The 24,749-nt window shown below is 44.4% G+C and overlaps 14 non-coding genes across 14 annotated transcripts; all 14 read left to right on the top strand.

Moving 5' to 3' along the window:
• The first annotated feature begins 491 nt into the window (after positions 1-491).
• LOC141194092 (U2 spliceosomal RNA) lies at positions 492-682 on the top strand. Its single transcript, XR_012266887.1, has one exon. It is a non-coding gene; the product is annotated as a U2 spliceosomal RNA (small nuclear RNA).
• Positions 683-1,800: 1,118 nt separating this feature from the next.
• Positions 1,801-1,991, top strand: LOC141193572 (U2 spliceosomal RNA). Its single transcript, XR_012266479.1, has one exon. It is a non-coding gene; the product is annotated as a U2 spliceosomal RNA (small nuclear RNA).
• Positions 1,992-3,106: 1,115 nt separating this feature from the next.
• LOC141193571 (U2 spliceosomal RNA) lies at positions 3,107-3,297 on the top strand. The gene has a single exon (XR_012266478.1). It is a non-coding gene; the product is annotated as a U2 spliceosomal RNA (small nuclear RNA).
• A 1,115-nt stretch (positions 3,298-4,412) lies between these two features.
• On the top strand, positions 4,413-4,603 carry LOC141194091 (U2 spliceosomal RNA). Its single transcript, XR_012266886.1, has one exon. It is a non-coding gene; the product is annotated as a U2 spliceosomal RNA (small nuclear RNA).
• A 1,115-nt stretch (positions 4,604-5,718) lies between these two features.
• LOC141194090 (U2 spliceosomal RNA) lies at positions 5,719-5,909 on the top strand. Its single transcript, XR_012266885.1, has one exon. It is a non-coding gene; the product is annotated as a U2 spliceosomal RNA (small nuclear RNA).
• Positions 5,910-7,033: 1,124 nt separating this feature from the next.
• Positions 7,034-7,224, top strand: LOC141194089 (U2 spliceosomal RNA). The gene has a single exon (XR_012266884.1). It is a non-coding gene; the product is annotated as a U2 spliceosomal RNA (small nuclear RNA).
• Positions 7,225-9,662: 2,438 nt separating this feature from the next.
• On the top strand, positions 9,663-9,855 carry LOC141193686 (U2 spliceosomal RNA). The gene has a single exon (XR_012266573.1). It is a non-coding gene; the product is annotated as a U2 spliceosomal RNA (small nuclear RNA).
• Positions 9,856-10,970: 1,115 nt separating this feature from the next.
• On the top strand, positions 10,971-11,161 carry LOC141194088 (U2 spliceosomal RNA). Its single transcript, XR_012266883.1, has one exon. It is a non-coding gene; the product is annotated as a U2 spliceosomal RNA (small nuclear RNA).
• A 1,124-nt stretch (positions 11,162-12,285) lies between these two features.
• On the top strand, positions 12,286-12,476 carry LOC141194087 (U2 spliceosomal RNA). Its single transcript, XR_012266882.1, has one exon. It is a non-coding gene; the product is annotated as a U2 spliceosomal RNA (small nuclear RNA).
• A 1,115-nt stretch (positions 12,477-13,591) lies between these two features.
• Positions 13,592-13,782, top strand: LOC141194086 (U2 spliceosomal RNA). Its single transcript, XR_012266881.1, has one exon. It is a non-coding gene; the product is annotated as a U2 spliceosomal RNA (small nuclear RNA).
• Positions 13,783-14,897: 1,115 nt separating this feature from the next.
• On the top strand, positions 14,898-15,088 carry LOC141194085 (U2 spliceosomal RNA). Its single transcript, XR_012266880.1, has one exon. It is a non-coding gene; the product is annotated as a U2 spliceosomal RNA (small nuclear RNA).
• Positions 15,089-16,203: 1,115 nt separating this feature from the next.
• On the top strand, positions 16,204-16,394 carry LOC141194083 (U2 spliceosomal RNA). The gene has a single exon (XR_012266878.1). It is a non-coding gene; the product is annotated as a U2 spliceosomal RNA (small nuclear RNA).
• A 1,124-nt stretch (positions 16,395-17,518) lies between these two features.
• On the top strand, positions 17,519-17,709 carry LOC141194082 (U2 spliceosomal RNA). The gene has a single exon (XR_012266877.1). It is a non-coding gene; the product is annotated as a U2 spliceosomal RNA (small nuclear RNA).
• A 1,115-nt stretch (positions 17,710-18,824) lies between these two features.
• Positions 18,825-19,015, top strand: LOC141194081 (U2 spliceosomal RNA). The gene has a single exon (XR_012266876.1). It is a non-coding gene; the product is annotated as a U2 spliceosomal RNA (small nuclear RNA).
• The last annotated feature ends 5,734 nt before the right edge of the window (positions 19,016-24,749 follow it).

Raw genomic sequence — 24,749 nt, 5'->3', positions numbered from 1 at the left:
GCTTCTCAGCGACATTCAGCCAGCCAGGTATCCTGCCTGCAGTAGATGGAATGTGGCAATGGAACGCTGGCTGCGCGTGTCATAATAGGCTCTGAGCCTTTATATACCTGTGCACAGCAGCAGCCACCTTCAGTCTGCTGCTGGACAGCCAGCAGCAGCAGCAGCAGGAGAGGTATGTAATCAGGAGCCCTCCTGCTAAGGGTAGACAGCTGCTCGTTCCACCCCACCCCCCGCCTTAATTGGTTCTCCTCCCTTCCAACGGTGTTGAGGCGGGTGGGAACAGCAGGGGGTGAAGGTGCTGTGTTTAAAGAGGTGGAGTTATGCAGATCTAAAACGCGTGGATTGCAGCAGCAGCAAGCCGAAAAGTGCAGGCATGTAAGGGATCTAGAGGTTGACAACATGTCTTCTTAACGGGAGTCCAGGAGCTCATCTCCACAAATGGACTTTTCAGGATCCTTGGGTGGCTCCGTAGTTTGAAACCAATTCTGGTTATCGCTTCTCGGCCTTTTGGCTAAGATCAAGTGTAGTATCTGTTCTTATCAGTTTAATATCTGATACGTCCCCTATCTGGGGACCATATATTAAATGGATTTTTAGAACAGGGAGATGGAAAAAGAGCTTGCTCTGTCCACTCCACGCATTGACCTGGTATTGCAGTATCTCCAGGACCGGTGCACCCCTTCTTTAATGCAGTTTCTAAAATCAGAAAGAATTGAATTCAATGTTTTTTGTTCATTTTGCTTGTTTGTTGGATTTTGGGATGGACTCTTTGGCTTTGCTTTTCTTCTCCTCATTGGATTTTTCATGTTCAAAGTTGCAGAAGCCAGATTACAAGCTCATTTTGGTTCAACTTCAGCAACTGTGCATTGCATTGCCATGTAATGTGATGCAATGCTATCTTTCTAGCTCTCCCTTTTTACTTCCTTTTGGATAAACAGACATATTAGGCAAGCATTTTGGAGCTTTCACCTAAATAACTACAGGTGGTGAGATAAGCTGCACAATATAATTGACCTTTCAGTATATTGTTGCACACACACCATCTATTTAGCAAATGCCCTTGTTATCAACAGCAGCCTTTTAAACTCACCTGAGCTAACAGGTATGTGCGCTGGTTACTCTGCTGCGCTTAAAATTTCTTTTTTGGTTTGCTACAATGCCTTTTCTGAAACGTTGTCTCCTTCTGCTGGAACACTGACTTCTTTCATTTAATGCCTGCAGACTATAAAAGAGAACCCAACCCAAAAAGTTTGGTTGATTAGTCTGTGGCATTCTGTTAAACTGTTGCTTATGGCGGTCTCTGTGAGCTTCTCAGCGACATTCAGCCAGCCAGGTATCCTGCCTGCAGTAGATGGAATGTGGCAATGGAACGCTGGCTGTGCGTGTCATAATAGGCTCTGAGCCTTTATATACCTGTGCACAGCAGCAGCCACCTTCAGTCTGCTGCTGGACAGCCAGCAGCAGCAGCAGCAGCAGGAGAGGTATGTAATCAGGAGCCCTCCTGCTAAGGGTAGACAGCTGCTCGTTCCACCCCACCCCCCGCCTTAATTGGTTCTCCTCCCTTCCAACGGTGTTGAGGCGGGTGGGAACAGCAGGGGGTGAAGGTGCTGTGTTTAAAGAGGTGGAGTTATGCAGATCTAAAACGCGTGGATTGCAGCAGCAGCAAGCCGAAAAGTGCAGGCATGTAAGGGATCTAGAGGTTGACAACATGTCTTCTTAACGGGAGTCCAGGAGCTCATCTCCACAAATGGACTTTTCAGGATCCTTGGGTGGCTCCGTAGTTTGAAACCAATTCTGGTTATCGCTTCTCGGCCTTTTGGCTAAGATCAAGTGTAGTATCTGTTCTTATCAGTTTAATATCTGATACGTCCCCTATCTGGGGACCATATATTAAATGGATTTTTAGAACAGAGAGATGGAAAAAGAGCTTGCTCTGTCCACTCCACGCATTGACCTGGTATTGCAGTATCTCCAGGACCGGTGCACCCCTTCTTTAATGCAGTTTCTAAAATCAGAAAGAATTGAATTCAATGTTTTTTGTTCATTTTGCTTGTTTGTCGGATTTTGGGATGGACTCTTTGGCTTTGCTTTTCTTCTCCTCATTGGATTTTTCATGTTCAAAGTTGCAGAAGCCAGATTACAAGCTCATTTTGGTTCAACTTCAGCAACTGTGCATTGCATTGCCATGTAATGTGATGCAATGCTATCTTTCTAGCTCTCCCTTTTTACTTCCTTTTGGATAAACAGACATATTAGGCAAGCATTTTGGAGCTTTCACCTAAATAACTACAGGTGGTGAGATAAGCTGCACAATATAATTGACCTTTCAGTATATTGTTGCACACACACCATCTATTTAGCAAATGCCCTTGTTATCAACAGCAGCCTTTTAAACTCACCTGAGCTAACAGGTATGTGCGCTGGTTACTCTGCTGCGCTTAAAATTTCTTTTTTGGTTTGCTACAATGCCTTTTCTGAAACGTTGTCTCCTTCTGCTGGAACACTGACTTCTTTCATTTAATGCCTGCAGACTATAAAAGAGAACCCAACCCAAAAAGTTTGGTTGATTAGTCTGTGGCATTCTGTTAAACTGTTGCTTATGGCGGTCTCTGTGAGCTTCTCAGCGACATTCAGCCAGCCAGGTATCCTGCCTGCAGTAGATGGAATGTGGCAATGGAACGCTGGCTGCGCGTGTCATAATAGGCTCTGAGCCTTTATATACCTGTGCACAGCAGCAGCCACCTTCAGTCTGCTGCTGGACAGCCAGCAGCAGCAGCAGCAGGAGAGGTATGTAATCAGGAGCCCTCCTGCTAAGGGTAGACAGCTGCTCGTTCCACCCCACCCCCCGCCTTAATTGGTTCTCCTCCCTTCCAACGGTGTTGAGGCGGGTGGGAACAGCAGGGGGTGAAGGTGCTGTGTTTAAAGAGGTGGAGTTATGCAGATCTAAAACGCGTGGATTGCAGCAGCAGCAAGCCGAAAAGTGCAGGCATGTAAGGGATCTAGAGGTTGACAACATGTCTTCTTAACGGGAGTCCAGGAGCTCATCTCCACAAATGGACTTTTCAGGATCCTTGGGTGGCTCCGTAGTTTGAAACCAATTCTGGTTATCGCTTCTCGGCCTTTTGGCTAAGATCAAGTGTAGTATCTGTTCTTATCAGTTTAATATCTGATACGTCCCCTATCTGGGGACCATATATTAAATGGATTTTTAGAACAGAGAGATGGAAAAAGAGCTTGCTCTGTCCACTCCACGCATTGACCTGGTATTGCAGTATCTCCAGGACCGGTGCACCCCTTCTTTAATGCAGTTTCTAAAATCAGAAAGAATTGAATTCAATGTTTTTTGTTCATTTTGCTTGTTTGTCGGATTTTGGGATGGACTCTTTGGCTTTGCTTTTCTTCTCCTCATTGGATTTTTCATGTTCAAAGTTGCAGAAGCCAGATTACAAGCTCATTTTGGTTCAACTTCAGCAACTGTGCATTGCATTGCCATGTAATGTGATGCAATGCTATCTTTCTAGCTCTCCCTTTTTACTTCCTTTTGGATAAACAGACATATTAGGCAAGCATTTTGGAGCTTTCACCTAAATAACTACAGGTGGTGAGATAAGCTGCACAATATAATTGACCTTTCAGTATATTGTTGCACACACACCATCTATTTAGCAAATGCCCTTGTTATCAACAGCAGCCTTTTAAACTCACCTGAGCTAACAGGTATGTGCGCTGGTTACTCTGCTGCGCTTAAAATTTCTTTTTTGGTTTGCTACAATGCCTTTTCTGAAACGTTGTCTCCTTCTGCTGGAACACTGACTTCTTTCATTTAATGCCTGCAGACTATAAAAGAGAACCCAACCCAAAAAGTTTGGTTGATTAGTCTGTGGCATTCTGTTAAACTGTTGCTTATGGCGGTCTCTGTGAGCTTCTCAGCGACATTCAGCCAGCCAGGTATCCTGCCTGCAGTAGATGGAATGTGGCAATGGAACGCTGGCTGCGCGTGTCATAATAGGCTCTGAGCCTTTATATACCTGTGCACAGCAGCAGCCACCTTCAGTCTGCTGCTGGACAGCCAGCAGCAGCAGCAGCAGGAGAGGTATGTAATCAGGAGCCCTCCTGCTAAGGGTAGACAGCTGCTCGTTCCACCCCACCCCCCGCCTTAATTGGTTCTCCTCCCTTCCAACGGTGTTGAGGCGGGTGGGAACAGCAGGGGGTGAAGGTGCTGTGTTTAAAGAGTTGGAGTTATGCAGATCTAAAACGCGTGGATTGCAGCAGCAGCAAGCCGAAAAGTGCAGGCATGTAAGGGATCTAGAGGTTGACAACATGTCTTCTTAACGGGAGTCCAGGAGCTCATCTCCACAAATGGACTTTTCAGGATCCTTGGGTGGCTCCGTAGTTTGAAACCAATTCTGGTTATCGCTTCTCGGCCTTTTGGCTAAGATCAAGTGTAGTATCTGTTCTTATCAGTTTAATATCTGATACGTCCCCTATCTGGGGACCATATATTAAATGGATTTTTAGAACAGGGAGATGGAAAAAGAGCTTGCTCTGTCCACTCCACGCATTGACCTGGTATTGCAGTATCTCCAGGACCGGTGCACCCCTTCTTTAATGCAGTTTCTAAAATCAGAAAGAATTGAATTCAATGTTTTTTGTTCATTTTGCTTGTTTGTCGGATTTTGGGATGGACTCTTTGGCTTTGCTTTTCTTCTCCTCATTGGATTTTTCATGTTCAAAGTTGCAGAAGCCAGATTACAAGCTCATTTTGGTTCAACTTCAGCAACTGTGCATTGCATTGCCATGTAATGTGATGCAATGCTATCTTTCTAGCTCTCCCTTTTTACTTCCTTTTGGATAAACAGACATATTAGGCAAGCATTTTGGAGCTTTCACCTAAATAACTACAGGTGGTGAGATAAGCTGCACAATATAATTGACCTTTCAGTATATTGTTGCACACACACCATCTATTTAGCAAATGCCCTTGTTATCAACAGCAGCCTTTTAAACTCACCTGAGCTAACAGGTATGTGCGCTGGTTACTCTGCTGCGCTTAAAATTTCTTTTTTGGTTTGCTACAATGCCTTTTCTGAAACGTTGTCTCCTTCTGCTGGAACACTGACTTCTTTCATTTAATGCCTGCAGACTATAAAAGAGAACCCAACCCAAAAAGTTTGGTTGATTAGTCTGTGGCATTCTGTTAAACTGTTGCTTATGGCGGTCTCTGTGAGCTTCTCAGCGACATTCAGCCAGCCAGGTATCCTGCCTGCAGTAGATGGAATGTGGCAATGGAACGCTGGCTGCGCGTGTCATAATAGGCTCTGAGCCTTTATATACCTGTGCACAGCAGCAGCCACCTTCAGTCTGCTGCTGGACAGCCAGCAGCAGCAGCAGCAGGAGAGGTATGTAATCAGGAGCCCTCCTGCTAAGGGTAGACAGCTGCTCGTTCCACCCCACCCCCCGCCTTAATTGGTTCTCCTCCCTTCCAACGGTGTTGAGGCGGGTGGGAACAGCAGGGGGTGAAGGTGCTGTGTTTAAAGAGGTGGAGTTATGCAGATCTAAAACGCGTGGATTGCAGCAGCAGCAAGCCGAAAAGTGCAGGCATGTAAGGGATCTAGAAGTTGACAACATGTCTTCTTAACGGGAGTCCAGGAGCTCATCTCCACAAATGGACTTTTCAGGATCCTTGGGTGGCTCCGTAGTTTGAAACCAATTCTGGTTATCGCTTCTCGGCCTTTTGGCTAAGATCAAGTGTAGTATCTGTTCTTATCAGTTTAATATCTGATACGTCCCCTATCTGGGGACCATATATTAAATGGATTTTTAGAACAGGGAGATGGAAAAAGAGCTTGCTCTGTCCACTCCACGCATTGACCTGGTATTGCAGTATCTCCAGGACCGGTGCACCCCTTCTTTAATGCAGTTTCTAAAATCAGAAAGAATTGAATTCAATGTTTTTTGTTCATTTTGCTTGTTTGTCGGATTTTGGGATGGACTCTTTGGCTTTGCTTTTCTTCTCCTCATTGGATTTTTCATGTTCAAAGTTGCAGAAGCCAGATTACAAGCTCATTTTGGTTCAACTTCAGCAACTGTGCATTGCATTGCCATGTAATGTGATGCAATGCTATCTTTCTAGCTCTCCCTTTTTACTTCCTTTTGGATAAACAGACATATTAGGCAAGCATTTTGGAGCTTTCACCTAAATAACTACAGGTGGTGAGATAAGCTGCACAATATAATTGACCTTTCAGTATATTGTTGCACACACACCATCTATTTAGCAAATGCCCTTGTTATCAACAGCAGCCTTTTAAACTCACCTGAGCTAACAGGTATGTGCGCTGGTTACTCTGCTGCGCTTAAAATTTCTTTTTTGGTTTGCTTTTTTTTCAATGCCTTTTCTGAAACGTTGTCTCCTTCTGCTGGAACACTGACTTCTTTCATTTAATGCCTGCAGACTATAAAAGAGAACCCAACCCAAAAAGTTTGGTTGATTAGTCTGTGGCATTCTGTTAAACTGTTGCTTATGGCGGTCTCTGTGAGCTTCTCAGCGACATTCAGCCAGCCAGGTATCCTGCCTGCAGTAGATGGAATGTGGCAATGGAACGCTGGCTGCGCGTGTCATAATAGGCTCTGAGCCTTTATATACCTGTGCACAGCAGCAGCCACCTTCAGTCTGCTGCTGGACAGCCAGCAGCAGCAGCAGCAGCAGGAGAGGTATGTAATCAGGAGCCCTCCTGCTAAGGGTAGACAGCTGCTCGTTCCACCCCACCCCCCGCCTTAATTGGTTCTCCTCCCTTCCAACGGTGTTGAGGCGGGTGGGAACAGCAGGGGGTGAAGGTGCTGTGTTTAAAGAGGTGGAGTTATGCAGATCTAAAACGCGTGGATTGCAGCAGCAGCAAGCCGAAAAGTGCAGGCATGTAAGGGATCTAGAGGTTGACAACATGTCTTCTTAACGGGAGTCCAGGAGCTCATCTCCACAAATGGACTTTTCAGGATCCTTGGGTGGCTCCGTAGTTTGAAACCAATTCTGGTTATCGCTTCTCGGCCTTTTGGCTAAGATCAAGTGTAGTATCTGTTCTTATCAGTTTAATATCTGATACGTCCCCTATCTGGGGACCATATATTAAATGGATTTTTAGAACAGGGAGATGGAAAAAGAGCTTGCTCTGTCCACTCCACGCATTGACCTGGTATTGCAGTATCTCCAGGACCGGTGCACCCCTTCTTTAATGCAGTTTCTAAAATCAGAAAGAATTGAATTCAATGTTTTTTGTTCATTTTGCTTGTTTGTCGGATTTTGGGATGGACTCTTTGGCTTTGCTTTTCTTCTCCTCATTGGATTTTTCATGTTCAAAGTTGCAGAAGCCAGATTACAAGCTCATTTTGGTTCAACTTCAGCAACTGTGCATTGCATTGCCATGTAATGTGATGCAATGCTATCTTTCTAGCTCTCCCTTTTTACTTCCTTTTGGATAAACAGACATATTAGGCAAGCATTTTGGAGCTTTCACCTAAATAACTACAGGTGGTGAGATAAGCTGCACAATATAATTGACCTTTCAGTATATTGTTGCACACACACCATCTATTTAGCAAATGCCCTTGTTATCAACAGCAGCCTTTTAAACTCACCTGAGCTAACAGGTATGTGCGCTGGTTACTCTGCTGCGCTTAAAATTTCTTTTTTGGTTTGCTACAATGCCTTTTCTGAAACGTTGTCTCCTTCTGCTGGAACACTGACTTCTTTCATTTAATGCCTGCAGACTATAAAAGAGAACCCAACCCAAAAAGTTTGGTTGATTAGTCTGTGGCATTCTGTTAAACTGTTGCTTATGGCGGTCTCTGTGAGCTTCTCAGCGACATTCAGCCAGCCAGGTATCCTGCCTGCAGTAGATGGAATGTGGCAATGGAACGCTGGCTGCGCGTGTCATAATAGGCTCTGAGCCTTTATATACCTGTGCACAGCAGCAGCCACCTTCAGTCTGCTGCTGGACAGCCAGCAGCAGCAGCAGCAGGAGAGGTATGTAATCAGGAGCCCTCCTGCTAAGGGTAGACAGCTGCTCGTTCCACCCCACCCCCCGCCTTAATTGGTTCTCCTCCCTTCCAACGGTGTTGAGGCGGGTGGGAACAGCAGGGGGTGAAGGTGCTGTGTTTAAAGAGGTGGAGTTATGCAGATCTAAAACGCGTGGATTGCAGCAGCAGCAAGCCGAAAAGTGCAGGCATGTAAGGGATCTAGAGGTTGACAACATGTCTTCTTAACGGGAGTCCAGGAGCTCATCTCCACAAATGGACTTTTCAGGATCCTTGGGTGGCTCCGTAGTTTGAAACCAATTCTGGTTATCGCTTCTCGGCCTTTTGGCTAAGATCAAGTGCAGTGATCTAGCGGTTGCTGCCTTGGTCTTGACTGGGAGGTGCTTGGGGTACCCGGCTCCTTGGCCTGGGGGGATCGCTACACTCATCGGTGGAGCTAAACCCTCCTGCTGCTATTAGGGAGTCGGATTAGTCCCTGGGCAACGAGAGGCGATCACCTTGTCACCACACATAGCTGTGGGGGGCAACTGTCGCCACACATAGCTGTGGTGGCAACATTTGGAGGATTAAAAGGAAAAACGGAAGGAAAACGGATTGTTGAGATGGAGTTTTGGAAAAAGAAGAGATGCTTACGTTTTTTTGTGAAACGGGAGACGGAAGAAACTTTTTTGGAAGAAAAATGGATTCTGGAAATTTTGAGGAAACATGAAGTTTTGGAGAAGGATATCTACTGTATGCAAGAAATAAAGCAAGGTAAAGTTTGTGATGTGACTCTAGTTTCTGAGGAAAAGTGCATTCATTTTTTCAAATGCTGGAGTGAAGAGGATTCTGGGAAAATTGGAGTAAGTGCATCATTCATGGGGAAACCGAAGAGTGTGATAATTTACATGGACAATCCGTTTGTGGAAATAGAGGAGATAATGGTTTTTTTTTAATCTAAATGTAAGATGGTAAAGTTTCAGAAATTATACAGGAACAAAGTTGGTATTTGGAACGGAAAGAGACGTTTTTTGGTGTGGACAACAGGAGAAGAAAATTTGCACAATGGGAGGATTATGGTAAACGGGAGTTCTGGGTATTGTTACATGGAAAGCAGCAAAGGAACTTTTGAAAAGAACTTTGGAGGACAAAAGGAAGATATTGGTGATAAAATGAAGAAGGAAGTTGATGCGATAATTATAGAGGAGAATAAGCAGGGAAAAGAAGTTGAAAGTTTAAAGGTGAAGAAAAAGGTAACGGTACAGGAAAATTGTGGATCAAGGAAAGTATCTGGTGAAAAGAAAGAAGTAAAAGAGGAAAAGGGTAAAGTTTTGGAGAAGGTGGTGACTTTCAGAGATGATGAGGAAGAGTATGATTGGGAACAGATGCGGTTAGAGCATGAGGAGGAAGAAAAGAAGTTAAGGGGTTTTGTTGGGAGGAAAGTAAAAGGGAAAAAGGGGATATTTAGTTTGGGAAACCGGGTGAAGTAATGTCAGTTGTGATTTGTTTGGAAACTGTTGAAACTGTAAAGGAATTGTTATGTTTAACTTTATATATATTAATTAAAATGAAAAAATATAAATATAATATCTAAACACGATGATGGAACTAAAATCTTGAGTTTAGTGATATATGATTTAAGATTATAAAACTTAATTTCTGAGTGTTTGGAAAAAAAAAAAAAAAAAAAAATCTGTTCTTATCAGTTTAATATCTGATACGTCCCCTATCTGGGGACCATATATTAAATGGATTTTTAGAACAGGGAGATGGAAAAAGAGCTTGCTCTGTCCACTCCACGCATTGACCTGGTATTGCAGTATCTCCAGGACCGGTGCACCCCTTCTTTAATGCAGTTTCTAAAATCAGAAAGAATTGAATTCAATGTTTTTTGTTCATTTTGCTTGTTTGTCGGATTTTGGGATGGACTCTTTGGCTTTGCTTTTCTTCTCCTCATTGGATTTTTCATGTTCAAAGTTGCAGAAGCCAGATTACAAGCTCATTTTGGTTCAACTTCAGCAACTGTGCATTGCATTGCCATGTAATGTGATGCAATGCTATCTTTCTAGCTCTCCCTTTTTACTTCCTTTTGGATAAACAGACATATTAGGCAAGCATTTTGGAGCTTTCACCTAAATAACTACAGGTGGTGAGATAAGCTGCACAATATAATTGACCTTTCAGTATATTGTTGCACACACACCATCTATTTAGCAAATGCCCTTGTTATCAACAGCAGCCTTTTAAACTCACCTGAGCTAACAGGTATGTGCGCTGGTTACTCTGCTGCGCTTAAAATTTCTTTTTTGGTTTGCTACAATGCCTTTTCTGAAACGTTGTCTCCTTCTGCTGGAACACTGACTTCTTTCATTTAATGCCTGCAGACTATAAAAGAGAACCCAACCCAAAAAGTTTGGTTGATTAGTCTGTGGCATTCTGTTAAACTGTTGCTTATGGCGGTCTCTGTGAGCTTCTCAGCGACATTCAGCCAGCCAGGTATCCTGCCTGCAGTAGATGGAATGTGGCAATGGAACGCTGGCTGCGTGTGTCATAATAGGCTCTGAGCCTTTATATACCTGTGCACAGCAGCAGCCACCTTCAGTCTGCTGCTGGACAGCCAGCAGCAGCAGCAGCAGGAGAGGTATGTAATCAGGAGCCCTCCTGCTAAGGGTAGACAGCTGCTCGTTCCACCCCACCCCCCGCCTTAATTGGTTCTCCTCCCTTCCAACGGTGTTGAGGCGGGTGGGAACAGCAGGGGGTGAAGGTGCTGTGTTTAAAGAGGTGGAGTTATGCAGATCTAAAACGCGTGGATTGCAGCAGCAGCAAGCCGAAAAGTGCAGGCATGTAAGGGATCTAGAGGTTGACAACATGTCTTCTTAACGGGAGTCCAGGAGCTCATCTCCACAAATGGACTTTTCAGGATCCTTGGGTGGCTCCGTAGTTTGAAACCAATTCTGGTTATCGCTTCTCGGCCTTTTGGCTAAGATCAAGTGTAGTATCTGTTCTTATCAGTTTAATATCTGATACGTCCCCTATCTGGGGACCATATATTAAATGGATTTTTAGAACAGGGAGATGGAAAAAGAGCTTGCTCTGTCCACTCCACGCATTGACCTGGTATTGCAGTATCTCCAGGACCGGTGCACCCCTTCTTTAATGCAGTTTCTAAAATCAGAAAGAATTGAATTCAATGTTTTTTGTTCATTTTGCTTGTTTGTCGGATTTTGGGATGGACTCTTTGGCTTTGCTTTTCTTCTCCTCATTGGATTTTTCATGTTCAAAGTTGCAGAAGCCAGATTACAAGCTCATTTTGGTTCAACTTCAGCAACTGTGCATTGCATTGCCATGTAATGTGATGCAATGCTATCTTTCTAGCTCTCCCTTTTTACTTCCTTTTGGATAAACAGACATATTAGGCAAGCATTTTGGAGCTTTCACCTAAATAACTACAGGTGGTGAGATAAGCTGCACAATATAATTGACCTTTCAGTATATTGTTGCACACACACCATCTATTTAGCAAATGCCCTTGTTATCAACAGCAGCCTTTTAAACTCACCTGAGCTAACAGGTATGTGCGCTGGTTACTCTGCTGCGCTTAAAATTTCTTTTTTGGTTTGCTTTTTTTTCAATGCCTTTTCTGAAACGTTGTCTCCTTCTGCTGGAACACTGACTTCTTTCATTTAATGCCTGCAGACTATAAAAGAGAACCCAACCCAAAAAGTTTGGTTGATTAGTCTGTGGCATTCTGTTAAACTGTTGCTTATGGCGGTCTCTGTGAGCTTCTCAGCGACATTCAGCCAGCCAGGTATCCTGCCTGCAGTAGATGGAATGTGGCAATGGAACGCTGGCTGCGCGTGTCATAATAGGCTCTGAGCCTTTATATACCTGTGCACAGCAGCAGCCACCTTCAGTCTGCTGCTGGACAGCCAGCAGCAGCAGCAGCAGCAGGAGAGGTATGTAATCAGGAGCCCTCCTGCTAAGGGTAGACAGCTGCTCGTTCCACCCCACCCCCCGCCTTAATTGGTTCTCCTCCCTTCCAACGGTGTTGAGGCGGGTGGGAACAGCAGGGGGTGAAGGTGCTGTGTTTAAAGAGGTGGAGTTATGCAGATCTAAAACGCGTGGATTGCAGCAGCAGCAAGCCGAAAAGTGCAGGCATGTAAGGGATCTAGAGGTTGACAACATGTCTTCTTAACGGGAGTCCAGGAGCTCATCTCCACAAATGGACTTTTCAGGATCCTTGGGTGGCTCCGTAGTTTGAAACCAATTCTGGTTATCGCTTCTCGGCCTTTTGGCTAAGATCAAGTGTAGTATCTGTTCTTATCAGTTTAATATCTGATACGTCCCCTATCTGGGGACCATATATTAAATGGATTTTTAGAACAGGGAGATGGAAAAAGAGCTTGCTCTGTCCACTCCACGCATTGACCTGGTATTGCAGTATCTCCAGGACCGGTGCACCCCTTCTTTAATGCAGTTTCTAAAATCAGAAAGAATTGAATTCAATGTTTTTTGTTCATTTTGCTTGTTTGTCGGATTTTGGGATGGACTCTTTGGCTTTGCTTTTCTTCTCCTCAATGGATTTTTCATGTTCAAAGTTGCAGAAGCCAGATTACAAGCTCATTTTGGTTCAACTTCAGCAACTGTGCATTGCATTGCCATGTAATGTGATGCAATGCTATCTTTCTAGCTCTCCCTTTTTACTTCCTTTTGGATAAACAGACATATTAGGCAAGCATTTTGGAGCTTTCACCTAAATAACTACAGGTGGTGAGATAAGCTGCACAATATAATTGACCTTTCAGTATATTGTTGCACACACACCATCTATTTAGCAAATGCCCTTGTTATCAACAGCAGCCTTTTAAACTCACCTGAGCTAACAGGTATGTGCGTTGGTTACTCTGCTGCGCTTAAAATTTCTTTTTTGGTTTGCTACAATGCCTTTTCTGAAACGTTGTCTCCTTCTGCTGGAACACTGACTTCTTTCATTTAATGCCTGCAGACTATAAAAGAGAACCCAACCCAAAAAGTTTGGTTGATTAGTCTGTGGCATTCTGTTAAACTGTTGCTTATGGCGGTCTCTGTGAGCTTCTCAGCGACATTCAGCCAGCCAGGTATCCTGCCTGCAGTAGATGGAATGTGGCAATGGAACGCTGGCTGCGCGTGTCATAATAGGCTCTGAGCCTTTATATACCTGTGCACAGCAGCAGCCACCTTCAGTCTGCTGCTGGACAGCCAGCAGCAGCAGCAGCAGGAGAGGTATGTAATCAGGAGCCCTCCTGCTAAGGGTAGACAGCTGCTCGTTCCACCCCACCCCCCGCCTTAATTGGTTCTCCTCCCTTCCAACGGTGTTGAGGCGGGTGGGAACAGCAGGGGGTGAAGGTGCTGTGTTTAAAGAGGTGGAGTTATGCAGATCTAAAACGCGTGGATTGCAGCAGCAGCAAGCCGAAAAGTGCAGGCATGTAAGGGATCTAGAGGTTGACAACATGTCTTCTTAACGGGAGTCCAGGAGCTCATCTCCACAAATGGACTTTTCAGGATCCTTGGGTGGCTCCGTAGTTTGAAACCAATTCTGGTTATCGCTTCTCGGCCTTTTGGCTAAGATCAAGTGTAGTATCTGTTCTTATCAGTTTAATATCTGATACGTCCCCTATCTGGGGACCATATATTAAATGGATTTTTAGAACAGGGAGATGGAAAAAGAGCTTGCTCTGTCCACTCCACGCATTGACCTGGTATTGCAGTATCTCCAGGACCGGTGCACCCCTTCTTTAATGCAGTTTCTAAAATCAGAAAGAATTGAATTCAATGTTTTTTGTTCATTTTGCTTGTTTGTCGGATTTTGGGATGGACTCTTTGGCTTTGCTTTTCTTCTCCTCATTGGATTTTTCATGTTCAAAGTTGCAGAAGCCAGATTACAAGCTCATTTTGGTTCAACTTCAGCAACTGTGCATTGCATTGCCATGTAATGTGATGCAATGCTATCTTTCTAGCTCTCCCTTTTTACTTCCTTTTGGATAAACAGACATATTAGGCAAGCATTTTGGAGCTTTCACCTAAATAACTACAGGTGGTGAGATAAGCTGCACAATATAATTGACCTTTCAGTATATTGTTGCACACACACCATCTATTTAGCAAATGCCCTTGTTATCAACAGCAGCCTTTTAAACTCACCTGAGCTAACAGGTATGTGCGCTGGTTACTCTGCTGCGCTTAAAATTTCTTTTTTGGTTTGCTACAATGCCTTTTCTGAAACGTTGTCTCCTTCTGCTGGAACACTGACTTCTTTCATTTAATGCCTGCAGACTATAAAAGAGAACCCAACCCAAAAAGTTTGGTTGATTAGTCTGTGGCATTCTGTTAAACTGTTGCTTATGGCGGTCTCTGTGAGCTTCTCAGCGACATTCAGCCAGCCAGGTATCCTGCCTGCAGTAGATGGAATGTGGCAATGGAACGCTGGCTGCGTGTGTCATAATAGGCTCTGAGCCTTTATATACCTGTGCACAGCAGCAGCCACCTTCAGTCTGCTGCTGGACAGCCAGCAGCAGCAGCAGCAGGAGAGGTATGTAATCAGGAGCCCTCCTGCTAAGGGTAGACAGCTGCTCGTTCCACCCCACCCCCCGCCTTAATTGGTTCTCCTCCCTTCCAACGGTGTTGAGGCGGGTGGGAACAGCAGGGGGTGAAGGTGCTGTGTTTAAAGAGGTGGAGTTATGCAGATCTAAAACGCGTGGATTGCAGCAGCAGCAAGCCGAAAAGTGCAGGCATGTAAGGGATCTAGAGGTTGACAACATGTCTTCTTAACGGGAGTCCAGGAGCTCATCTCCACAAATGGACTTTTCAGGATCCTTGGGTGGCTCCGTAGTTTGAAACCAATTCTGGTTATCGCTTCTCGGCCTTTTGGCTAAGATCAAGTGTAGTATCTGTTCTTATCAGTTTAATATCTGATACGTCCCCTATCTGGGGACCATATATTAAATGGATTTTTAGAACAGGGAGATGGAAAAAGAGCTTGCTCTGTCCACTCCACGCATTGACCTGGTATTGCAGTATCTCCAGGACCGGTGCACCCCTTCTTTAATGCAGTTTCTAAAATCAGAAAGAATTGAATTCAATGTTTTTTGTTCATTTTGCTTGTTTGTCGGATTTTGGGATGGACTCTTTGGCTTTGCTTTTCTTCTCCTCATTGGATTTTTCATGTTCAAAGTTGCAGAAGCCAGATTACAAGCTCATTTTGGTTCAACTTCAGCAACTGTGCATTGCATTGCCATGTAATGTGATGCAATGCTATCTTTCTAGCTCTCCCTTTTTACTTCCTTTTGGATAAACAGACATATTAGGCAAGCATTTTGGAGCTTTCACCTAAATAACTACAGGTGGTGAGATAAGCTGCACAATATAATTGACCTTTCAGTATATTGTTGCACACACACCATCTATTTAGCAAATGCCCTTGTTATCAACAGCAGCCTTTTAAACTCACCTGAGCTAACAGGTATGTGCGCTGGTTACTCTGCTGCGCTTAAAATTTCTTTTTTGGTTTGCTACAATGCCTTTTCTGAAACGTTGTCTCCTTCTGCTGGAACACTGACTTCTTTCATTTAATGCCTGCAGACTATAAAAGAGAACCCAACCCAAAAAGTTTGGTTGATTAGTCTGTGGCATTCTGTTAAACTGTTGCTTATGGCGGTCTCTGTGAGCTTCTCAGCGACATTCAGCCAGCCAGGTATCCTGCCTGCAGTAGATGGAATGTGGCAATGGAACGCTGGCTGCGTGTGTCATAATAGGCTCTGAGCCTTTATATACCTGTGCACAGCAGCAGCCACCTTCAGTCTGCTGCTGGACAGCCAGCAGCAGCAGCAGCAGGAGAGGTATGTAATCAGGAGCCCTCCTGCTAAGGGTAGACAGCTGCTCGTTCCACCCCACCCCCCGCCTTAATTGGTTCTCCTCCCTTCCAACGGTGTTGAGGCGGGTGGGAACAGCAGGGGGTGAAGGTGCTGTGTTTAAAGAGGTGGAGTTATGCAGATCTAAAACGCGTGGATTGCAGCAGCAGCAAGCCGAAAAGTGCAGGCATGTAAGGGATCTAGAAGTTGACAACATGTCTTCTTAACGGGAGTCCAGGAGCTCATCTCCACAAATGGACTTTTCAGGATCCTTGGGTGGCTCCGTAGTTTGAAACCAATTCTGGTTATCGCTTCTCGGCCTTTTGGCTAAGATCAAGTGTAGTATCTGTTCTTATCAGTTTAATATCTGATACGTCCCCTATCTGGGGACCATATATTAAATGGATTTTTAGAACAGGGAGATGGAAAAAGAGCTTGCTCTGTCCACTCCACGCATTGACCTGGTATTGCAGTATCTCCAGGACCGGTGCACCCCTTCTTTAATGCAGTTTCTAAAATCAGAAAGAATTGAATTCAATGTTTTTTGTTCATTTTGCTTGTTTGTCGGATTTTGGGATGGACTCTTTGGCTTTGCTTTTCTTCTCCTCATTGGATTTTTCATGTTCAAAGTTGCAGAAGCCAGATTACAAGCTCATTTTGGTTCAACTTCAGCAACTGTGCATTGCATTGCCATGTAATGTGATGCAATGCTATCTTTCTAGCTCTCCCTTTTTACTTCCTTTTGGATAAACAGACATATTAGGCAAGCATTTTGGAGCTTTCACCTAAATAACTACAGGTGGTGAGATAAGCTGCACAATATAATTGACCTTTCAGTATATTGTTGCACACACACCATCTATTTAGCAAATGCCCTTGTTATCAACAGCAGCCTTTTAAACTCACCTGAGCTAACAGGTATGTGCGCTGGTTACTCTGCTGCGCTTAAAATTTCTTTTTTGGTTTGCTTTTTTTTCAATGCCTTTTCTGAAACGTTGTCTCCTTCTGCTGGAACACTGACTTCTTTCATTTAATGCCTGCAGACTATAAAAGAGAACCCAACCCAAAAAGTTTGGTTGATTAGTCTGTGGCATTCTGTTAAACTGTTGCTTATGGCGGTCTCTGTGAGCTTCTCAGCGACATTCAGCCAGCCAGGTATCCTGCCTGCAGTAGATGGAATGTGGCAATGGAACGCTGGCTGCGCGTGTCATAATAGGCTCTGAGCCTTTATATACCTGTGCACAGCAGCAGCCACCTTCAGTCTGCTGCTGGACAGCCAGCAGCAGCAGCAGCAGCAGGAGAGGTATGTAATCAGGAGCCCTCCTGCTAAGGGTAGACAGCTGCTCGTTCCACCCCACCCCCCGCCTTAATTGGTTCTCCTCCCTTCCAACGGTGTTGAGGCGGGTGGGAACAGCAGGGGGTGAAGGTGCTGTGTTTAAAGAGGTGGAGTTATGCAGATCTAAAACGCGTGGATTGCAGCAGCAGCAAGCCGAAAAGTGCAGGCATGTAAGGGATCTAGAGGTTGACAACATGTCTTCTTAACGGGAGTCCAGGAGCTCATCTCCACAAATGGACTTTTCAGGATCCTTGGGTGGCTCCGTAGTTTGAAACCAATTCTGGTTATCGCTTCTCGGCCTTTTGGCTAAGATCAAGTGTAGTATCTGTTCTTATCAGTTTAATATCTGATACGTCCCCTATCTGGGGACCATATATTAAATGGATTTTTAGAACAGGGAGATGGAAAAAGAGCTTGCTCTGTCCACTCCACGCATTGACCTGGTATTGCAGTATCTCCAGGACCGGTGCACCCCTTCTTTAATGCAGTTTCTAAAATCAGAAAGAATTGAATTCAATGTTTTTTGTTCATTTTGCTTGTTTGTCGGATTTTGGGATGGACTCTTTGGCTTTGCTTTTCTTCTCCTCAATGGATTTTTCATGTTCAAAGTTGCAGAAGCCAGATTACAAGCTCATTTTGGTTCAACTTCAGCAACTGTGCATTGCATTGCCATGTAATGTGATGCAATGCTATCTTTCTAGCTCTCCCTTTTTACTTCCTTTTGGATAAACAGACATATTAGGCAAGCATTTTGGAGCTTTCACCTAAATAACTACAGGTGGTGAGATAAGCTGCACAATATAATTGACCTTTCAGTATATTGTTGCACACACACCATCTATTTAGCAAATGCCCTTGTTATCAACAGCAGCCTTTTAAACTCACCTGAGCTAACAGGTATGTGCGTTGGTTACTCTGCTGCGCTTAAAATTTCTTTTTTGGTTTGCTACAATGCCTTTTCTGAAACGTTGTCTCCTTCTGCTGGAACACTGACTTCTTTCATTTAATGCCTGCAGACTATAAAAGAGAACCCAACCCAAAAAGTTTGGTTGATTAGTCTGTGGCATTCTGTTAAACTGTTGCTTATGGCGGTCTCTGTGAGCTTCTCAGCGACATTCAGCCAGCCAGGTATCCTGCCTGCAGTAGATGGAATGTGGCAATGGAACGCTGGCTGCGCGTGTCATAATAGGCTCTGAGCCTTTATATACCTGTGCACAGCAGCAGCCACCTTCAGTCTGCTGCTGGACAGCCAGCAGCAGCAGCAGCAGGAGAGGTATGTAATCAGGAGCCCTCCTGCTAAGGGTAGACAGCTGCTCGTTCCACCCCACCCCCCGCCTTAATTGGTTCTCCTCCCTTCCAACGGTGTTGAGGCGGGTGGGAACAGCAGGGGGTGAAGGTGCTGTGTTTAAAGAGGTGGAGTTATGCAGATCTAAAACGCGTGGATTGCAGCAGCAGCAAGCCGAAAAGTGCAGGCATGTAAGGGATCTAGAGGTTGACAACATGTCTTCTTAACGGGAGTCCAGGAGCTCATCTCCACAAATGGACTTTTCAGGATCCTTGGGTGGCTCCGTAGTTTGAAACCAATTCTGGTTATCGCTTCTCGGCCTTTTGGCTAAGATCAAGTGTAGTATCTGTTCTTATCAGTTTAATATCTGATACGTCCCCTATCTGGGGACCATATATTAAATGGATTTTTAGAACAGGGAGATGGAAAAAGAGCTTGCTCTGTCCACTCCACGCATTGACCTGGTATTGCAGTATCTCCAGGACCGGTGCACCCCTTCTTTAATGCAGTTTCTAAAATCAGAAAGAATTGAATTCAATGTTTTTTGTTCATTTTGCTTGTTTGTCGGATTTTGGGATGGACTCTTTGGCTTTGCTTTTCTTCTCCTCATTGGATTTTTCATGTTCAAAGTTGCAGAAGCCAGATTACAAGCTCATTTTGGTTCAACTTCAGCAACTGTGCATTGCATTGCCATGTAATGTGATGCAATGCTATCTTTCTAGCTCTCCCTTTTTACTTCCTTTTGGATAAACAGACATATTAGGCAAGCATTTTGGAGCTTTCACCTAAATAACTACAGGTGGTGAGATAAGCTGCACAATATAATTGACCTTTCAGTATATTGTTGCACACACACCATCTATTTAGCAAATGCCCTTGTTATCAACAGCAGCCTTTTAAACTCACCTGAGCTAACAGGTATGTGCGCTGGTTACTCTGCTGCGCTTAAAATTTCTTTTTTGGTTTGCTACAATGCCTTTTCTGAAACGTTGTCTCCTTCTGCTGGAACACTGACTTCTTTCATTTAATGCCTGCAGACTATAAAAGAGAACCCAACCCAAAAAGTTTGGTTGATTAGTCTGTGGCATTCTGTTAAACTGTTGCTTATGGCGGTCTCTGTGAGCTTCTCAGCGACATTCAGCCAGCCAGGTATCCTGCCTGCAGTAGATGGAATGTGGCAATGGAACGCTGGCTGCGTGTGTCATAATAGGCTCTGAGCCTTTATATACCTGTGCACAGCAGCAGCCACCTTCAGTCTGCTGCTGGACAGCCAGCAGCAGCAGCAGCAGGAGAGGTATGTAATCAGGAGCCCTCCTGCTAAGGGTAGACAGCTGCTCGTTCCACCCCACCCCCCGCCTTAATTGGTTCTCCTCCCTTCCAACGGTGTTGAGGCGGGTGGGAACAGCAGGGGGTGAAGGTGCTGTGTTTAAAGAGGTGGAGTTATGCAGATCTAAAACGCGTGGATTGCAGCAGCAGCAAGCCGAAAAGTGCAGGCATGTAAGGGATCTAGAAGTTGACAACATGTCTTCTTAACGGGAGTCCAGGAGCTCATCTCCACAAATGGACTTTTCAGGATCCTTGGGTGGCTCCGTAGTTTGAAACCAATTCTGGTTATCGCTTCTCGGCCTTTTGGCTCAGATCAAGTGTCTGGACATCAGGTTCCTTGAGTGCTAGCCCTCGGCCTTCCAGCATCGCCACTCCGGTGGCTTAAGCTGGATGCTGCTATAGGGGGAGAGTGAGGAGGAAACGGGAAGGCGATTTCCGTGGCTGACTATGGGAGTCAAGCTGAAATTTGCTGGGACCGGGGACCCCCGGGTCAAGAATGGATTTCGCATTGAGATTTCCGAGGAGAAGAAGGGACATTTTTCCATGTCCTACCTGGTGAATGCCATCTTCTATGAAGCATTGAAGATTAAGAAGTCGGACATTCTTTGCCTGCAGGAATTTAGAAGTCATGGAAGGTATGTGCTGGTTCTTTCTACTATGGCTGCTTGCCAAAATCTTTATAGAACCTTGAAAGGCCATACTGAGAACTCCCTCCTAGATGGACTCACTTTTACTGTCCTCTATTCAAAGGGGGATGTTCCTGTTGTTGTGTTTATGCACAATCCCTTTATCCCCCAGGAGGACATTACTGTATTCTTGAGGAGGCATTGTACTTATGTGCATTTTTCCCACAAGATCTCGAATGAAGAAGGCTTGTGGACTGGCAAATACAAGTACTTTGTTCGTTTTGCTACAGACCCCGAGGGGCCAGGGGGCATACATTATCCTCCTATGAGTTTCTCTATTGGGAGAGACACTGGTTTCTTGTACTTTCCTGATGCTCCTTTTTTCTGCAGAAGATGTAACAAGTATGGTCATGTCCAGGAGTCCTGCAGGTATCCGCCAACCTGCAGGAGGTGTAACACGTCTGGTCATATGGCGAAAGACTGCAAGAACCAGGTAAAGTGGGATGCTTGTGGTGAGGAGGGGCATGTTCTTAGGCAGTGTCAAGCTGGAACCACTCCTAAGTCTTTTGCTCAAGTGGTCGCGGAGGGGCCTGCTGTTCCTTCGACTTCTACTAGGGTTCCACAAGGTCCCCTTCCGGATGTCGGGGAGGCAACTGCTCCCCAAGAGGAAGAGGATGGCACTCAGATGGACGACATATTTGAAGATGCCCAGCTTCAGCCTCCTGCGTCAGGAGGCTTTGACATGGTGATTCCAGAGGTGATGTCACCTTTCCCTCCCCAGTTTGGTGTCCGTGGTGAGGGGGAAATGGACTTGTCCAATTCTCCTGTCATATCTTGGTGCAATACTGCTTCAGAGGAGATCGGGGGCGGTGGCCAAGGGGACTTGTCTGCTGTCCGTTTCTCTGATGAGGAGGATCCTGATGTGGTCAAGAAGAAGCCAAGGACTGAGTGTTCATCCATTGCTGCCGTGTGTGATAGCCCGGTGGACTCTCGTGCTTACCCGTCAGATGTATTTTCTCCTGACATTGTTACATTTGGCATTCAGCCAGATGGTAATAGCTTTGCTTTGCTTGATGAAGGTTGAGTTGATGTTTTCTTTCTTTTTTTTTCAGGTTATGTGTGATCCCCTTTAGTTATGCCGCATCATTCTGGATGGGACATTGTGTCCCTTAATGTTAGGCAAATTAGATCTGTTACCCGAAGAACAACAGTTCTGGATTATCTAAAGGGTTTGAGTGCAGATGTCTATTGTCTACAAGAGTGTGGGATTACTGAATCTCCAGGAGATAAGGACTGGCCTTATGGCCAGTATGTTTGGTCGGGGTCCAGCTTTAACAAAAATGATGGTGTGGGGATTTTAGTTGGTAATAAGAATATTACTATTGATAGTTACACGGTTGTGGAGGTGGGTCGCTGCATTATTGTTTTTTTGAGTTATAGGGGGTGGAAGGTTAGAATGATTAATTTATATTGTCCTACTAAAAAAGAGGAGCGGCTTGCTCTTCTTGAGAAATTGAGTTTTTTTCTTCCTGGAAAAATTCCTACAGTTTTTGTTGGTGACTGTAATTGTGTCACAGAAGGTAATGTGGACATTACGGGAAAAAAGTTATCTCAACTTATTTCTGATTTTTCTTTCTTAGACGCTGCAATACTTGAGTATGGCATTCCACCACCGCCTACATATTATGCTGACCGTGGTAATATTTCATCGAGGATAGATAGGATGTTATTTTCCAAAAATATGGTTTGTTCAAGTTATGTTCAACATAAGGTACCTTTTTCTGATCATGAGTGTTTGCGTGGAGTTTTTAGTGCGAATGGGGACATGGTGTTTGGGGGTGGGGTTTGGAAATTGAATACGAGGTTGTTGGAGGATGAGGAGGTGATGAGTGAGTTGGAGAAAAGGTATGCAAGTTGGAGGTGGCGTAAGCGTGATTTTGGTAGTGTGCTTGAATGGTGGGATTGGGTGAAATTACAGTTAAAAACTTTCTTTAAAAAATGGGGCTACAAAAAAGCTGCCAGATATCGTAATAGATTTAATGACTTAAGTAGACGGATTGATTGGTTGCGTGGGTGTGTTAGGAAAGGAATGGATATGTCTGATCAGCTTGAGGTTGCTAAGAATGAGTTAAAATGTCTTCTGGATGAAAAAGGTAAAGAGATTATTTACCGTACCAAGTTAGAGCATTTGGAAAAGAATGAAAAGTGCACCAGGTACTTTTTTAAAAAAATGAATGGAAGGAAGTTGGATTTGAGTGAAGTGGTAGGTGAAGATGGATCTAGTGTGGTTGGGAAGAATGTGTTGAATGAGGTGAATGGCTTCTATAGTAAGTTGTACGATGAGAAATGGATTGATCCTGGACTTGTGTCGCATGTATTGAGTGGTATGGAGAAGAGACTTGGTTCGGATGAATGTGATGCTTTGTGTGAGGATGTTATTTTGGATGAGGTGAGGAATGTTGTTATGAGTGCTAAAAAGAATAAGACGCCTGGGAAGGATGGGTTGCCTGTGGAGCTGTATGTGAAAGCTTGGGAGTTTTTGGGTAAGGACTTGACTGAGGTTTGTAGGTATATGTGGATGAATGGTGTTTTGTGTGACAGTATGAAAGAGGGTATAGTGGTTCTTGTGTTTAAGAAGGGTGAGAAAAAGCGTTTGGAGAACTGGAGACCCATATCATTGCTTAACGCTGATTATAAGGTCTACAGTAAATTGTTAGCAAATCGTATGCGTGAGGTGATTGGTAGGGTTGTGGAGGATGACCAAGTGTGTGCCGTGCCTGGTCGGAGTATAAGTGATAATTTGTTATTGTTAAGGGATATGCTTGGGGATTGTAAGACTAGAAAGCATAAGTGTATGGTGTTAGCAATTGATTTCGAAAAGGCTTTTGATAGAGTTTCGCATGTGTTTCTGTTTAAAGTATTGGAGAGGATGGGTTTCCCTAGGGTTTTTCTGAATGGAGTTAAGTCTTTATATGATTATGTGTCAAGTGAGTTTTTAGTGAATGGATGGTTGTCTGACAAAGTGATGATTAGGTCTGGTGTAAGACAGGGGTGCCCTATGTCCCCTGTCTTGTTTGTATGTGTGATTGAGCCTTTGCTGTGTTTAGTGAGACGTGAGAAAATGATGAGAGGATTGTTAGTGCCTGGGAGTGGTGGTAAGCATGTGAAGGTGTTAGGTTACATGGATGATGTTGTGATGGTGAGTGAAAGTATGGCTTCAATGAGTAGGGTGAGGTTGCTTTTGGATTTTTTCTGTGGTGCATCAGGTTTTAGAGTTAACTGGACTAAGTGTAGTTTCAAATGCTTTGGAGATGACAGTATTCGTATGGAAGGTGTTAAGTATGAGGAGAGTGCAATTAAGGTTTTAGGGGTATTTTTCAATGATGATCTGAAAGGAAATGAGAGTTGGGACGAGTGTGGTATGCGTGTTGAGCGAAAATTGAATTTTTGGAGAATGAGAGATCTTTCTTTGCGGGGCAAAGTTCTAGTTATCAAAGCAGTGATCTTACCCATTCTGCTTTTTGTGGCCATAATTTTTCCATCCCCTTTTAGGAAAGTGAAGAGAGTTGAGAAAATGATTTTTTCCTTTTTCTGGTGCAGCAAGATGGAGAAGCTGAAGAGGGAAAGCCTTTATAAGGCCTGCCAGCATGGTGGTTTGGGATTTCCTAATGTTGAGGTTTTTTTAGGGCTCCATTATATTAAGACGATTGTGGTATTGTTGGGTAAAGGTAATAAGGGTGCATGTATGGCAAGTTATTCTGCAGGATGGATGTTGTATGGGTTAGGTTGGAGAAAGAGGGATGCGAGAGTGCCTGTGTCTTTTAAGTGTCCGGTGTGGTATGAGGTGATTGAGAAGTTTGTCAAGAAGTATGATTTGCTGAGTGTGCCGGTGGATGAGTTTAGAATGACTAAGAGGGTGTATAGGAAATTGTGTGCAAATGAGGTCGAGTCTAATATTGTTGGTTTGAGAGGGAATGAGGTTGCGGATGCTTGGAGAAAGTTGGGTATGTATGGGATGTCCAACAAACAGAAGGATGTAGTGTGGATGGCGTTTCACAATATTCTTCCAGTGAGAGACGTTCAAAAGAAGAGAGGTTTGATTAGGTCGGATGTTTGTCCAAGAGATGGATGTAATGGTTGTGAGACGGTTATGCATCTGATGTGGAATTGTGATTTTGCGCAAGACGTGTGGAAATGTGTAGGGGGGTTGTGTAGGAGTTTGGCAGGAGTGACTTTTGTGGATTGGCGTGTGGTTATGTTTGGTATTGGTGCAAGTGGAC

Source organism: Phyllobates terribilis, unplaced genomic scaffold, assembly GCF_046119375.1.
Source record: "Phyllobates terribilis strain yellow unplaced genomic scaffold, ASM4611937v1 Scaffold_66__1_contigs__length_7565176, whole genome shotgun sequence".
Lineage (NCBI taxonomy): Eukaryota > Metazoa > Chordata > Amphibia > Anura > Dendrobatidae > Phyllobates > Phyllobates terribilis.
The sequence above is the reverse complement of the archived record's forward strand: the minus strand, read 5'-3'. Positions and strand labels throughout refer to the sequence as shown.